Source organism: Diceros bicornis, chromosome 3 (assembly GCF_020826845.1).
Source record: "Diceros bicornis minor isolate mBicDic1 chromosome 3, mDicBic1.mat.cur, whole genome shotgun sequence".
Taxonomy (NCBI): domain Eukaryota; kingdom Metazoa; phylum Chordata; class Mammalia; order Perissodactyla; family Rhinocerotidae; genus Diceros; species Diceros bicornis.
In genome coordinates this window covers 79421150-79435769 of record NC_080742.1, presented here as the reverse complement: position 1 = coordinate 79435769, position 14620 = coordinate 79421150, and the positions used below count along the sequence as shown (strand labels likewise).

The window sequence follows — 14620 nt, the reverse complement described above, 5'->3', positions numbered from 1 at the left end:
TGTCAAGCCATGCTGTGGCGGCGTCCCATATAAAGTGGGGGAAGATGGGCACGGATGTTAGCCCAGGGCCAGTCTTCCTCAGCAAAAAAGAGGAGGATTGGCAAATGTTAGCTCAGGGCCGATCTTCCTCACACACGCAAAAAAATACTCACTTCCTGACAGTGACACAATAGGTGCTCAATAAACTATTCATTAAATGTTTAACAAATTAAAAAGAGAAAATCTAACTCACTGATCCCAACTGAGGCAAGGATTGGGGCCTTTGGTGGTGGGATGGGGGAAAGTGTATCAGAATCATCTAGGGGAATTTTTTTATCAACAGTGTACTTCCCACCCCCAGATTCTGACTGCTCCTTTTACTGTCATACTCCTTAGGGGATCTTTTTTTGTGTGTGTGTGCCCAAAAAGGTGAGAACCCTGACATCGCCCACCCTGTGGTGGAATCTCCTCTGTAGCCTTTCCTGTTGAAGTTAGTAATGGAACCATTTGTCTCGGCACCAGATCCCAAGGCTGCTGTGTCAGGGTTTATGCTCATTCCAGCCGATTCTTCTATTTTGTCTTTACTTATATGGATTTGGTACGATTTGTTAAAGGATGTTTCTTTTTTTTTTTTTTTTTTACTAATAGTTTGCCTTTTTTCAGAGAGGGTTTGAGGCAACTCTACAGCAAAAATATATAAAATGAAATAGCATGTAAACAGAAAATCAGAACTAAGAAAAAGTTTACAAATATGTTGATTGATTTTAATTGAGATTTGGTTCTAGTTTTTTATTGTTGCCTAGTACAAAATGGCAAATATCATCAGTTATGTTCATGGTTCTTAACATTTTCATTTAAGTCACAGATCCCTCTGATGAAATCTATGGATCTTCTTCTGAGAAGAGTGAACACACACAAAACATAATTTTGCTATAATTTCGGGCCCATCCTTCCCCCGCTGGGGGTCGATGGAACCTTTTGTTATCAGAAAAGATAAAACATACCCATTTCTTAGGAAGGAAAAAAATATTCTCAGTATTAGGTTCTAAAAAATTTATTTCTATAATAAAATATTTCAAACATAAAGAAAAATAAATAGACTAAACTATCAAAAACTCACCATCAGTTTTATATTATTTGCTTTCATTTTTTTATGTAATAAAATGTCATAGACAAAAGAGAAGCTTCCTGTTTAGCATTTTTGATCTTGTTCTCCTCTCTTCAACCTTAGTAGAAACCACCATCTTGAATTTAGTGTTTAACGTTTCCACACACATTTTATACTTTTACTACCTTTGTATACATCTGTAGCATATATAAACATTATTTTATATGATTTCAAACTTTATATAAATATGTTTACTTTTACTACCTTTGTATACATCTCTAGCATTATATATATAATATTATTTTATGATTTCAAACTTTACCTAAATATGTTACTGTCTGTAGTCTTCTTCAACTTTTTTCGCCTAACATTTTTTCTTTATTGTGATAAAAAACACATAACATGAGATCTTCCTTCTTAACAAATTTCTAAGTGTACAGTACATTATTGTTAACTATATGCACAATGTTGTACGGCAGATCTCTAAAACTTTTTCATCTTACATGACTGAAACTTCTATACCCATTGAACAGCAACTCCCCATTACCCCTCCCCCAGCCCCTGGCCACCACCATACTACTCTCTGCTTCTAGGAGTTTGACTGCTTTAGCTACTTTTTATAAATGGAATCATGCAGTATTTGTACTTCTTTGACTGGCTTATTTCGCTTAGCTTAATGTCCTCAGGGTTCATCCGTGTTGTCCCATATGACAGGATCTCCTTCTTTTTATGGCTGAATAATATTCTATTGTATGTATAGACCACATTTTCTTTTTCTTTTCATCTGTAGATGGACATTTAGGTTGTTTCCGCCTCTTGGCTGTTGTGAATAATGTGTAGTTAACATGAAAGTGCACATATCTCAACAACATCCTGATTTCAACTCTTTTGAGTAAATATCCAGAGATAGGATTGCTGAATCATACAGTAGTTCTAGTTTTAATTTTTTTTTTTTTTTTTTGCTGAGAAAGATTCACCCTGAGCTAACATCCATAGCCAGTCTTCCTCTATTTTGTATGTGGGTCGCCGCCACAGCATGGCTGACAAGTGGAGTAGGTCCGTGCCCAGGATCCGAACCTGAGCCACCAAAGCAGAGCTCATGGAACTTCAACCACTAGGACAGGGGGCCAGCCCCTCTAGTTTTAATTTTTTGAGGAGCTGTTTTCCACAGCAACTGTACTGTTTTACATTCCCACCAACAGTGCACAGGGATTCCAGTTTCTCCACAGACTTGCCAACACTTTTCCATTTTTTTTTATAGTAGCCATCTTAACAAGTGTGAGGGAATAACTCATTGTGGCTTTGATTTACATTTCCTTCATGATTAGTGATGTTGAGCATCTTTTCATATATTGTTGGCCATTTGTATGTCTTCTTTGGGGAAAAGTCTATTCAAGTCCTTTGCCCATTTTTTAATTGGGGGTTGCTTGATTTTTGCCATTGAGTTGTAGAATTTCCTTATATATTTTGGGCATTAACCCCTGATAAGATATATATTTGCAAATATTTTCTCCCATTCTGTGGGTTGCCTTTTCACTCTGTTGATTATTTCTTTTGCTGTGCAGAAGTTAACGTTGTAGTTTTTTTTTTTAACATTTATCAATCTTTGATATTCGTAGCTGTCTTTGATTCTTTTTAATATATGTAGTATTTCATTATAAGACTATAGTATCGTCCTATGTTTATCCATTCTCCTGTTGATTCATGTTTGAGTTGTTGCCAATTTTTTGCTATTTAAGCAATGCTAACAAACATTCTAATATATGCCTCCTTATGTACATGTGCCAGTTTCTCTAGTGTACATATTCAGGAGTGGAATTGCTTGGCTGTAGGTATGAGCGTCTTCACCTTTATTAGGTATTGCCAAATCGCTCTCCACAGTAGTTGAATCAGTTCAATTTTCTTTTATTACTCTATCATATTTTGCCAGTCTGGTGTGAAGTGGTATCTTATTGTAGTGTTAAATTGCATTGTACTGAGTTTGGACATCTTAACGTTTGTTTTCCATTCATATTTCTTTTTCTACTAATTGGCTGTCCACAATTTTTTGTTTCTTCTTTTCAATTCAATTGTTTGTGTTTACTTATTGATTTTTAGGAGTTCTTCGTGTATTCTGTAAATTAGCACCTGCGCCTTCTCCCAGTCTGTGGATTGGCTTTTCATTTTGTTTAAAGAATCTTTTGTTGTTTAGAATTTGAAAAAATTTTAACATAATAATATTTATCAGTCTTTTACTTCATAATTTCTGCTTTTTGTATCTTGTTTTTAAAATCCTCATTACCCCAACGATATTTTTTTCCTAAAAGTTTTCAGTTTTATTTTCACGTTTAAGTCTGTAATTAGCCTGAAAATGTTTCTCCATGGTGTGAAACGTGGATTTAATCTTATTTCCTTACAGATAACCTATGTCTCAGAACCATTGGTCAATTTTCCATCCTTTGCCCACTGATTTGCAGTATTCCTGCTGTTAGATATAAGAATTTCCAAACATACATGAGTGTTTTTCTGGGTGCTCTATTGCTTTTCATTTACCTATACCATTTTATTTACTGTGATTAAAAATAAGTTTTCACATCCTGGAGGACAAGTTGCCGAACTGTTTTCTTATACAAATGTGTCAAAGCTATTCTTGGCTCTTTTTTCTTACAAATTTTGGGATCAATTTACCATGCTCCACGAAAGACTCTGTAGGGAGTTTTATTAGAATCATATTGAGTTCCATTTCAATTTAGGGATATTTAGGTCTTCATCCACATCTGGTAAATTTAGGTCTTCATCCACAAACATGGTATGTTTTTCCATTTACTTAGCTCTGTAATTTTCCCCATAAAGTTCTTAAAGCTTTTTTGTTGGATTTATTATTAGAAAGCTTATAACTTTTAATTGACGTTTTAAATGGTAGCTTTTCCTATTGAAATTACAAAGTGGTGTTTTTTGGCTTATAGGAATTATATTAGGAATTAGGAATTATATTAGTTTTGTATATTCATCTTACATCTAGCAACATTTATGAACTTTAGTATTAGTTTTAATAGCTTTCTTTCATAATTCTCTATAGAAACAACTATCACTTGGAGATAAGGACAGTTTTGTCACTTCATTTAAATTTTTGTATCTCATTTCTGTTTTTTTCTTACATTGACTAGGACTTCTACATTATTGATTAGAAGTGATGATTGTAGTCATCTTGGTCTCATTTTCTGACTTTTAAAGGAAATACTTCTATTATTTAATTATTAAGTGTGATTTTGTTGTAGGTTTTTGATGAAGGTAAGGAATTCTTTTTTATTCTTGATATGCTAGGATTATTATTTTTTTAATCATGAAGGTGAGTAAAGAATTCACAAAACCATCTCTCATTCTCTAAGGACAAATATGATCTTGGATGAACTTTCTATTCAGTTCCTCTGATTCCTGATAAAAGGGGAAAGTCAACCATGTTACTAATTACCAGGCAATATTGCTTATGGTAAAAGTGACCTTTATTTGGTAAATGTATTTGGACTGGGAGGAACTGCACACGAACTGTGAATTCTTGGTTAGAAGCAGTAGCTTTGAGCTTCCCTGGGAGCACTTTTCAGAGATGAGTATGAACTTCGTGGGGACCCTGGAAGCTGTGGCTGGGACCATCATATGAGATGATGTTGGTTTCTATTTGGGACATAAGGCTTCTTCTAAGCCAGTGTGACTGCATCTACCCTGTGATTCTCATTTCCTTGCACCTGAGCAGTCTTCTGAATGCCAAGGAGGATAGCTTCTGGATGGCCATGTAGACTCCTGGGAGGACTCTTCCCATGAGGAGAAACACCTGAAACTGCTCTGCTGGCATGCTGTGTTTTCTTCTTATGCTTTCTGAGTAAATGGCTGCTGTGTGTGGCCTTTGGTAATTGGGTAGCTCAGAATGTATAATTAGAAGTCCCACATGGGCATTGCCCAGTGCATCAAACAAAATACAGAAATAAAGTGTTTCCTGGGGCTAATCTTAGTTTATAACTCTGACTTATAGCCTTCCATTTCTAATTTTTACCCATTGGAAAACTCATATTCTCGTTGATTATAAATTAATATTATAAGTTTGAACTTGTAAAAATAAATATACACAGTATACCATTTTTATTTTTTTGTGTGTTAGATTCCATATATCTTTGTCAACCCAAAAATGGTTCTGCTACTAAAAAAAGTTTGCTAACTAATGTTTTAGACCTGTGTGGTCCAGTGGGTAGATATTTGCTCTTCTGATATGGCTATTAAAATTAAAATTAAATATAATTAGAAATTCAGTTTCTTGGTTACACTAGCCTCATTTCAAGTGCTTACTAGCCACATGTGGCTAGTGGCTACCATATTGGACAGTGTATATTTAAAACATTTTCATCATCACAGAAAGTTCTATTGGACAGACTTTCTGGGTTTTATTTTTTATTCATCCATGTTATCAGAGAGCTTTATATTTTTACTGTATGTGTTATATATTAGAAGAAACTGCTGGATGAACCAGTCAGGATATCTATCAGGGACAGTATTGAAGACCCCAGTGTATCATTTATATAATAATCTGCTAGAGAAATATTTCTTTTCTTTTCTTTTTTTTTTTTTTTGTCAGGAAGATCAGCCCTGAGCTAACATCCCTGCCAATCCTCCTTTTTTTGCTGAGGAAGACTGGCCCTGGGCTAACATCTGTGCCTGTCTTCCTCCGCTGTATATGGGATACCGCCACAGCATGGCCTCACAAGCGGTGCCTCGGTGCGCGCCCGGGATCTGAACCCGGGCTGCCAGCAGCAGAGCTAGTGCACTTTACCACTATGCCACGGGGCTGGCCCCTAGAGAAATATTTCTTAGATTTGCATACCAGGACAAATCCTGTTTCCCCTGAAACTTCCCATCCCATCATGGCCAGTGCAAATTTTGTAATTGATAGTTTTCTCTTTTTGCTTTATCAACCAGATAGTGTAGGGCCAAATTATGGCTTAATTTAAGTAACCTTCAGGTCTATATAATCACATACTTCTTTTTTTCTTGTCTGAATTTCTATATTTATAAAATACAATTTTATTTTAATGTCTGCATTTTTATAGGCTGTCTCAAATGCTTTGTGAAAGGAGATGGAGTATAAATATAGTAATAATGCCTTCAAGATTTTCATTGATACTTTTGTCACTTCTTGCTTTAGTCACTTATTAGGACCCCCTTATTCCTGAACATCAGTATTGAGAAGGAGTGAGGGAGCTAAAAATGGTTCTTGGCTGCTGGTGATTGTAATACCGATGCCTGTGATCCGGACTGCTTTCCAAATGAAGTGACTTGGAATGTACATCTGTCATAAAACAAGTTTAATTCAGTTTTCTAAAATGTTTTTACTTTTCAAAATAATGTTTGAAGAACTCTCTTACTAATAGCTTGTAAAAATTGCAGGCTTTTTAGTATTCTTAGGGAAATTCAACCAAGGGCATATTTGAGTATTCAAACTGTAGAACCGGGTTTAGAGTGTTGTTTTGTTTCTCTATGGAATCTTTTGTATCTTTTAGATAACAGATAATTTAATTCTGGGCATTCATACCTTCTCAGTGTAAAAAAACCACTGTGCTCTCCTCTTTTTTCCATTTTTTTCTGGAACTTATAAGCAGGTCAACATTATGTGTGTCTTTCACGTTTTACATTTTACAGCTTTCCTTGCTTCTGAAAACCCTTAAAGCACCTTACACATTTTAGGCCAAAAGGTAAAGTAACTTTATAAAAAATAAAACCAACTTCACCTAAAAGAGATTGAAGGATTAAGTACTCCCATGTGTCAGTGTTGAGCAGATTTGGGTGATGTATTTGATTTTACGTTTTCTACTTGCTCAAGTGAGAAAAAGAAACAGAATTATATCGTTTTCATGTACTGACAACCGGAAGCATATAAACATCTGCAGAAACCAAACATTTCCTGGAACTAAAGTCGAGCAGAAATTTATCACGTGAATCTTTGTTTAAAGAACCTAGCGAAAAATATCTTTAACCACAGTTATGTAAAAGATGCAGGGGTGCAGCGCGTGTGGATCGGGGTCTCCAGAAGGGCGAGTCTACGGAGCGTGCGGGAACCGCGGCTCGGGAGGTGCGTGCGCTGGCGCGGGGCCGGGTGCGGGGGGCTCTGCGGGCGCTGGACCCAGCACTCCGCTGTTCGGAAGCTGTCCTTGGAGACTCGCGGTTGTCAGTAGGACTATTAGATAGATTTTTCTCTACGATATTAGGTTTCGTCAGCCTGGTTTTTGCTGAGGCGCGGGTTTTACTCTGTTCAAGTCCTCTAACAATTGCCTGCACTGGAGATGTTTTATTTTGTAGGTTAATGTGAAGCTTTTAAACTTTGAAGGAAGCAAAACAACATTTTTCATGGAATTTTAAGCACTGGGCTTATCTTTCTGCGCATTGCAAAGTCTAGTTCACTTCAGAGTGAGGGATAGCAGCAGAATCTTGTCTTTTTCAAGGAGCTTGCACTCATTAATATAAGTTTTCATAACATAGTAATTTAAGACTTCACAGCTTATGTGACATGGAAGAAACAACTTTTGCCTGAAATATTTGAGGGCCAAATATAATAAATTGTCTGTCTCTTCCATGAAAAACTTCAGTATGGTCATGATAGAGCAGTTTCTTTTAAGAATGCGTGTATCCCTTGGGCCTACTAGGGTGAGTTAACTGAGAAGTTTAAAAACACTTTAGCCTGTTCTGTAGGCTTAATGTTGATCTTATGTATTTACCTGATACAGCAGTTTTGGTATATGTGTTAATTATTAGCTGCTCATTTTGGTAAAAACTGACCAATCATTTCTGCTTGTTAAGGCTGAGTCACACCTAGCCAGTATGTAAGAGGATGCAGCACTGGGATTTAGGAGGTGTCTTGGGGGGTTTTGAAGTCTGGTGGTGTATACCTACCATATAAGGCTATTATAAGGATTCCATCTGATAATGTGGATAAAATGCCTGGCACATAGTAGGTGCTTACTAAATGTTAGTTCCTCATTCTCCCATGTTATTGATGATGGTCATACATACAGTTCTTGTAGAATTTTTATACTAGGTTATATATATATATTTTAGGCATGTTGGGATCTATCCTGATTTTAGCAGTATTGTTTTATATTGACACTTAAGAAAAGCACTAATAATGTATGTTGAAAGTGTATAGTTTCTCATTAAATTATAGGTTGATGATAATTCAGGAAATAATGCAAATGGTTTTGAAGTTCTTGGTGAAATGAGACAGGATTTAACAGTGTTCAAGAATAGAATAACTGTCAGAGTCCAACTTGCTCCAGTTTTATCTGTGAAATTTAGTTCAGCACACAAAGATATCGTGTTGATGAAATATTCTCATATAGAGTCCATAAGAACTCCACAAGTGACAGTTTGGAGTCCAGGGATTAGAGATGGAAGTGTGGGCAGGCTGTTGCAGCCGGAGAGTCGTGGATCTCTTGGAAGACAAGCTTACTCATGAAAAGTATCTTGAAAACATTTAGCTGTGGGCTGAGAAATTCCTTTGGGAGAGTTAAAGGATAAATAGCAGAGAAGTTTAAAGAAGAGCCTAGTAACCTTGTAAAAAGAAAGTAACCACAACTAGACTCTCAGTCACTGTTTCTCCTCCCATCCAGTTTAAGCATCTGCATGGCTACAAGGTCTCCCTACAGATGGCGCAGCAAATAATACACTAGTGAGAGCTCCAGAGTAACTCTGTCAAGACAGCTCTCACAGGCAAAACATTAATAACTAAACATAAACCTCCCCAAGGGAGGAAGCAGTTGATTAGTTGCAATATAAGTTGAGGGAGTTTGGTATTGAGACCCAAATGTCTTATTTTAAAACATTCTACTTAACTCTTAGAGTTAGTAACATTCATATAATATAGGAAAACTAAAATTTCAGTGGGAGATATGATCATCAACAATGAAATTATATTTAGACTGTGTGTGCAAGTTACTGTGAAAAATCTAATTGTAACTGCATGGTCCATGCTCTCCAAGAGCTTTGTGTTGAGAACAGTAGGGTCTGGAGATTTAGTTAAATTGCCTATCCGTGATATTATTTTCAGCCATTTATTTATTCAATAAATATATATCAGGAACCAGGCGTTTTTCTTGCCACTAGAGGGATAAGTATTGAACAAAACAAAATTTCTTCCCTTAAGAAACTTTTGTACAGGAGGAAGAGATAAAAGGGTGAGGGAGGTACCCAGTGGGGGTACTATGAATGAATGTAAACAAAAGTCAGTCAGGGTAAGTGGAATAGAAGTGTAATGGTGGTGATGAGATATTACATGAAAGAGAATGGCTAGGGAGGCCTCCCTGATGGGTTGACACTTAAGTAAAAGTCTGAAGTAGGTGAGGGAGCGTGCCGTGCAAATGTCTGTGAAGAGGCACATTCGATAGAGAGGGAACAGCAAGTGCAAAGACCCCGGCGTGAGTGTGTTCACATCCTCCAGGAGCAGCAGAGAGGGCAGTGGGACAAGAGTGGGGTGAGCAAGGGAGAGACTGGCAACAGATGAAGCAGGAGAAGTTACCTGGGGCCAGTTACGGACCTTGTAGGCCGTTGTGGTGACTTTTACTCTGAATGAAAAGGAAAACAGTGAGTTTTGAGCAGTGAAGTGGCATGATGTGACTTTTTTTAATATCAATATGACTCTGGCCTTTAGTTTTGAAAACAATGTGCAGTGAGGCAAGAGAAAAATCAGCTGTGAGGCTGTTGCAGTAATCCAGATGGAGATGATGGAGGCTCAGGGGGCAGTAGTGGTGATGGAAGGAGGGAGAAGTACAGTCTGCCTTCCACATCTGCGGGTCCCACCAGCCGCGAATCATGTGCTATGTTTATGATCTGTGGTTGGTTGAATCTGCAGATGCAACTAAGGGACTCGAGCACCTGCATATTTGGGTGTCCATGGGGGGTCCTGGGACCAATCCCCTGCAGATACCAGGGGACAACTGTAGTTAGAATTTAGATACATTTTTAGGATAGAGCCAACAGAATTTGCTGATGGGTTGTGTATGAGGTGTGTGGGAAAGAGAAAAGTCAGGGATGCCTTGAAGGATTGAATTGTTGTTTACTGAGGTGGGGAATCCTGTAGGAGCATCAGTCTTAGGGGGTACACCTCAGGATTTTGGCATGGAGTGATGTTGTGTGTGAAATGTCTGTTAGACATCCAAGGGGAGATGTGAAGTAGGCAGCTGAAAATATGAGCCTTGAGTTCAGGGAAGAGATTTGGCTCTTATCAGTAGTATTTAAAGTGATGAGACCCACTGAGATGACGGAGGGAGGGAGTATAGATAGAAAGCAAGTTTGAGAACTGAGAGCTCTGGGTCACTCTAGCATTCAGAGGTTGGGATAATGAGGAGAAGCCTAAGAAGGAATGGCCAGTGAAGGAGGAGGAGAGCCAGGAAAGTGTAGTGTCCTGGAAACCAAGGAAAGAAAGTGTTTAAAGAAAGAGGGAAGTGATCAGCTCTGTCAGATACCACTGACAGGTTCAGGAAGATGAAAATTGACTATTAGGTTTAGTAAAAGTGGTCTTTGCTGCTTTTTTACCCAAGTGGTCTTGAAAGAATTCAGTTAACCTCCCTCTGGGGATGACAGTAGTACCTGCCTTATCAGGGTGGGTGAGATGAACTGTTTAAATGGATGAGATAATTTATTTAAAGTGCCTGCCTCAGTACCTGCCTATTGGATAGTTCAAAATGGAAGTCATTGGTGGCTTTAACAAGAGCAGTTTCAGGGGAGCAGTGGGGTCAAGAGCCTGATTGGAGTGGGTTCAAGTGAGAATGGGAGGAAAGAACTGGAGACAGCAGACATAGTCAGCTCTTTTGAGTATTCCTGAAAGATTAGATTAGGGAAATGGGGAGTTTATTCATGGGAATGTGGGTCCAAGAGAAAGGTCCTTTTCTCTCTCTCTCATTCTTCTTGTTTATTTTTCTCTCTCTCTCTTTCTTTCTCTCTCTGTCTTCCTCTCTTTCCGGTTGGGAGAGAGTATAGACTGTTTATATGCTGATGAGAATCTTCCTGTGTAGAAGGGAAAATGGATGATGTAGTTCGATTTAGGATTGTGAGGTGTTGGGTCACAGATAAGTTGACTGAAATAACTAGATTGTCCTTTGTCTCCTTATGGTCTCCTTCTCAGGCTTTCATTCATTCATTCATTCACCAAATGTTTATTGAAGGTTCACGAGGTGCCAAGGATGGAGCTAGGTGCTGGTGAAAAATGACCATTAAGGGGGGCCTCCAGCAGGAATGATCTCTACATTCGCATGAAGTGTTTATTCTCTGGTGAAGATAGTCCTTCTAAGAACACACCACTAAGTAAATATAGATTTGGATGAATGCTCCCTAGGAAAAGTACAGAGTACTTTTGAGAGAGAGAATCCCACAGTGTAATTTTGATTGGGGGCATTAGAAAGCCTCTCAGAAACCAAAGGTGGCCAAGACTGAGAAGAAGAGCATTGCAAGCAGAGGGAACAGAGCATGCGAAGCCCTGGAGCAAGGGAGCACCTGTGCTTTTGAGGATTGGAGAGGCAGCCAATGTAGCCTGAGAGGTGGGAAGGGACTAGGTCATGCAGAGCTTTGGAGCCATGTTGCCATTTTGGATTATGTCCTAGGAGCAGTGGGAAGCCGTTGAAAAGGTTTAACGTGGGAAGTGACATGATGGGATTTGCATTGGAGTCAAAACTACCTGTGCTGCAATGTGTCGTGGTGAATGGACTGGAGGGGGCAAGAGTGGAAAAAAAGAAAACCAACTTAGGCAAAAAGATAGTATCTGTGAAAATATTTAGACTGAAATACTTACAATTTGGTATGAGAAAAACAGAATTGAGAATATCCTCTATTTAGCAGAATTTGCTTTGCACTTACCAGGCTTCTCATCAGTTGTGAAAAGAGCATTTTCTTGTAAAAAATAGTATTGATACAGAAGAGTCAGATGAAGATGTCAGTGATTTCAGATTATTTAACATAAAATGAAACTTTGAAGAAGATTAGGGTAACTTTGTGAAAAATTAAAAATAATAAGACCATATCAACCTTTTTTTTTCAGAAAAAATACCAGTGACACAGTATTAGAGACAGAATCTATTAAGAAAACATGAAAGTACATAAACAAGAATACTTAATCTGCTGATGATATTTCAAGTGTTCATGTAATAGAAATGAACCTTTAAATTTTTCCATTAATGTAGTGGATGTACATTAATTTTAATTTTAGAATAGAGACCAGTGTAATAAAAACAGTTTATTGGTTAATAAAGAAATATTTCAAAAGTTCCATGTTTCACTTTCAACGATGTCTTGGTTTGTAGGATGAATTGTAAGATTAGAGATGGAGGATCTCTGTGAGTTGAAGGATCAGGCTGGTAAAAAGAGATCAAGTTATAGTAGTCCAGGATGCATATTTTATTGCGCTAATTTAAGCTTCTCCCCGAAGAGATTTCTTAAAACAGAAGGGCAGTTGTAATACCAAGTATTGCCATCTCAGGTCACCCATGGCTCCAGGGCCATGAATTAACTTGTTCTGAGCCCTCACTTAAACAGAAGAAAGAAAGAAAAGAAGAAACAGAAGTTATTCCCTATGTAGACAGTCCCCTCGCGAGAGTTCTGTCTTGGTTGTAACTCCAGTTTTCTTTCTCACACAGGCATTTTATTAATGCTTTCCAGGGTTAGAAGAGTTGGGATATGTTACCATCTGGAGTTTCTCTGCCTCGCTGATGATCTTAGCTCAAACCTGCCAGTTTATGGGAGGTGATAGATAACACCTTGTAACGTCTGAGTAAGTAGCTGCTGCTGTGTTTTGTTTTACTGTTTTTAAAAAAAGGTAAAATGTTATAACTTTAAAGTTTTAAAATATTATGCATTTTAATTGGATTCTTTAAATTTCTTTGTTGAATAATGATGGCAATTACTGTCATTCCGTAAGTGAATATGTATAAATAATGGGATTCTGGAAGAAATTAATCCCTTGATGATAAAAAAAAGTTAATGAAAACATTTTCCATGCCTAATACTTTAGCTTTTAAGAAACATAGTGAGGACTTAAATGCATATATTAAAAACTTAAAAGCATTCTTCTTAGTGCTTTATTTCACTTTTATAATATGAAATGCAAAATTATTAGTAAGGGAACTGTTATGAATTTTTTAAATGCAACTATATGTATACAAAAATTGTCTTTTAATATAACCAAAATAGAGAATGTGTTTTGGGTAACTTCAAATAAATACTGGTTTGTTTAGTGGAGATAGAATTTTGATAGTTCTTTCTATTAGAAAGTAGTGATTTTTTCTGCTAATATTAATAAGAACATAGAATCTCTCTGGATTTAACTTTGTTTCTTGATTGAAGAGACTAGGGAAGAAGGGCATTCATTCTTTCTAATCAGAACATCTGAATGAAATTTAAAGAGTTGAGCCAGTTATCTTGATATAAATTGTTTCTCAGAATGAAATCTATTATTCTTGTTATATTCATTGAAATTTTTTTGACAAAACTCAGAAACCATGAGATTGTACCAGGGCCTTGTTTTGGAATGCTAAGTTAAAAACAATGAATATACAAAATATTTCCCACTACATTGAGGTTATTTAATTTTGGTCTATATCTGTTCTGTGCAATATGGTAGCCACTGGCCGTACATAACTGTTGACATTTGAAATGTGGCTAGTCTCAGTTGAGATGAGCTGTGCATAAAATACAAACCACATTTCAAAGACTTAGTATGAAAAAAAGACTGTAAAATATTTTATTAATTTTTGTATGAATCACATGAAATGATAATATTTTAGATGTATTGGGTTAAATAAAACATTATTAAAATTAATTTCACTTATTTTCTTTTACTTTTTTTATGTGACTGATAGACAATTTTAAATTACTTTTAGCTTACATTATATTTCTAATGGATAGAACTGGCCTGTATCGTCATATATGATCAACATCCTTAGTCGTCCATTATTCAGCATTCTGTAGGCCTTGAACCTTCTGGTCTGTGCATGGATCAATTAATATAAATCTGTATTGTTTTAAGAATATGATTCTTTGATTCATCAAAGAATTATTGAGTACCTACCATGTGCCAGACAGTATTCTAGGCGCTGGTGATATAGTAGTGAGCAAAATAAATCTTCCTGCCATCATGGAGTTGACATTCTATTGGAGAAACACAGACTCAAAACAAATAAGTAAAATGTATAATCTATTAGAGTGCAATAAGCACTTTGGAGAAAATGCAAAAGAGGGGTTCAGTTATAAATAGAGTGTTCAGGGAAGGCCTCACTGAAAAGGTGATATTTGAGCAAAGATTTGAAGAAGGTGAGAGAAAGAGCCCCGTAGATATTTGGGGGAAGAGTGTTCCAAGCAGAGAGAATAACAAATGCAAAGACCGTGAGGCAGGAGCATCCTTGGCTGGTTTGACTGGTAGAAGGAGGTAGGTGATTGGCTGGAGTGGAGTGAGTGATGGGGAGAGAAAGAGAAAGGTAATGGATGGTCACATCAGGTGAGCATTGATTATTCTAAGGATTTTGGTTTGAG

The 14620-nt window shown here is 37.0% G+C and overlaps 1 long non-coding RNA gene across 2 annotated transcripts in view; it reads left to right on the top strand.

The window, feature by feature from the left end:
* Positions 1–14620, top strand: part of LOC131397364 (uncharacterized) — a 203941-nt gene that overhangs the window by 37854 nt on the left and 151467 nt on the right. For both annotated transcript variants that reach the window (XR_009216751.1, XR_009216750.1), the window contains exon 3: positions 12730–12863. This is a non-coding gene — a long non-coding RNA (uncharacterized LOC131397364). The remainder of the gene's footprint in view (positions 1–12729; positions 12864–14620) is intronic.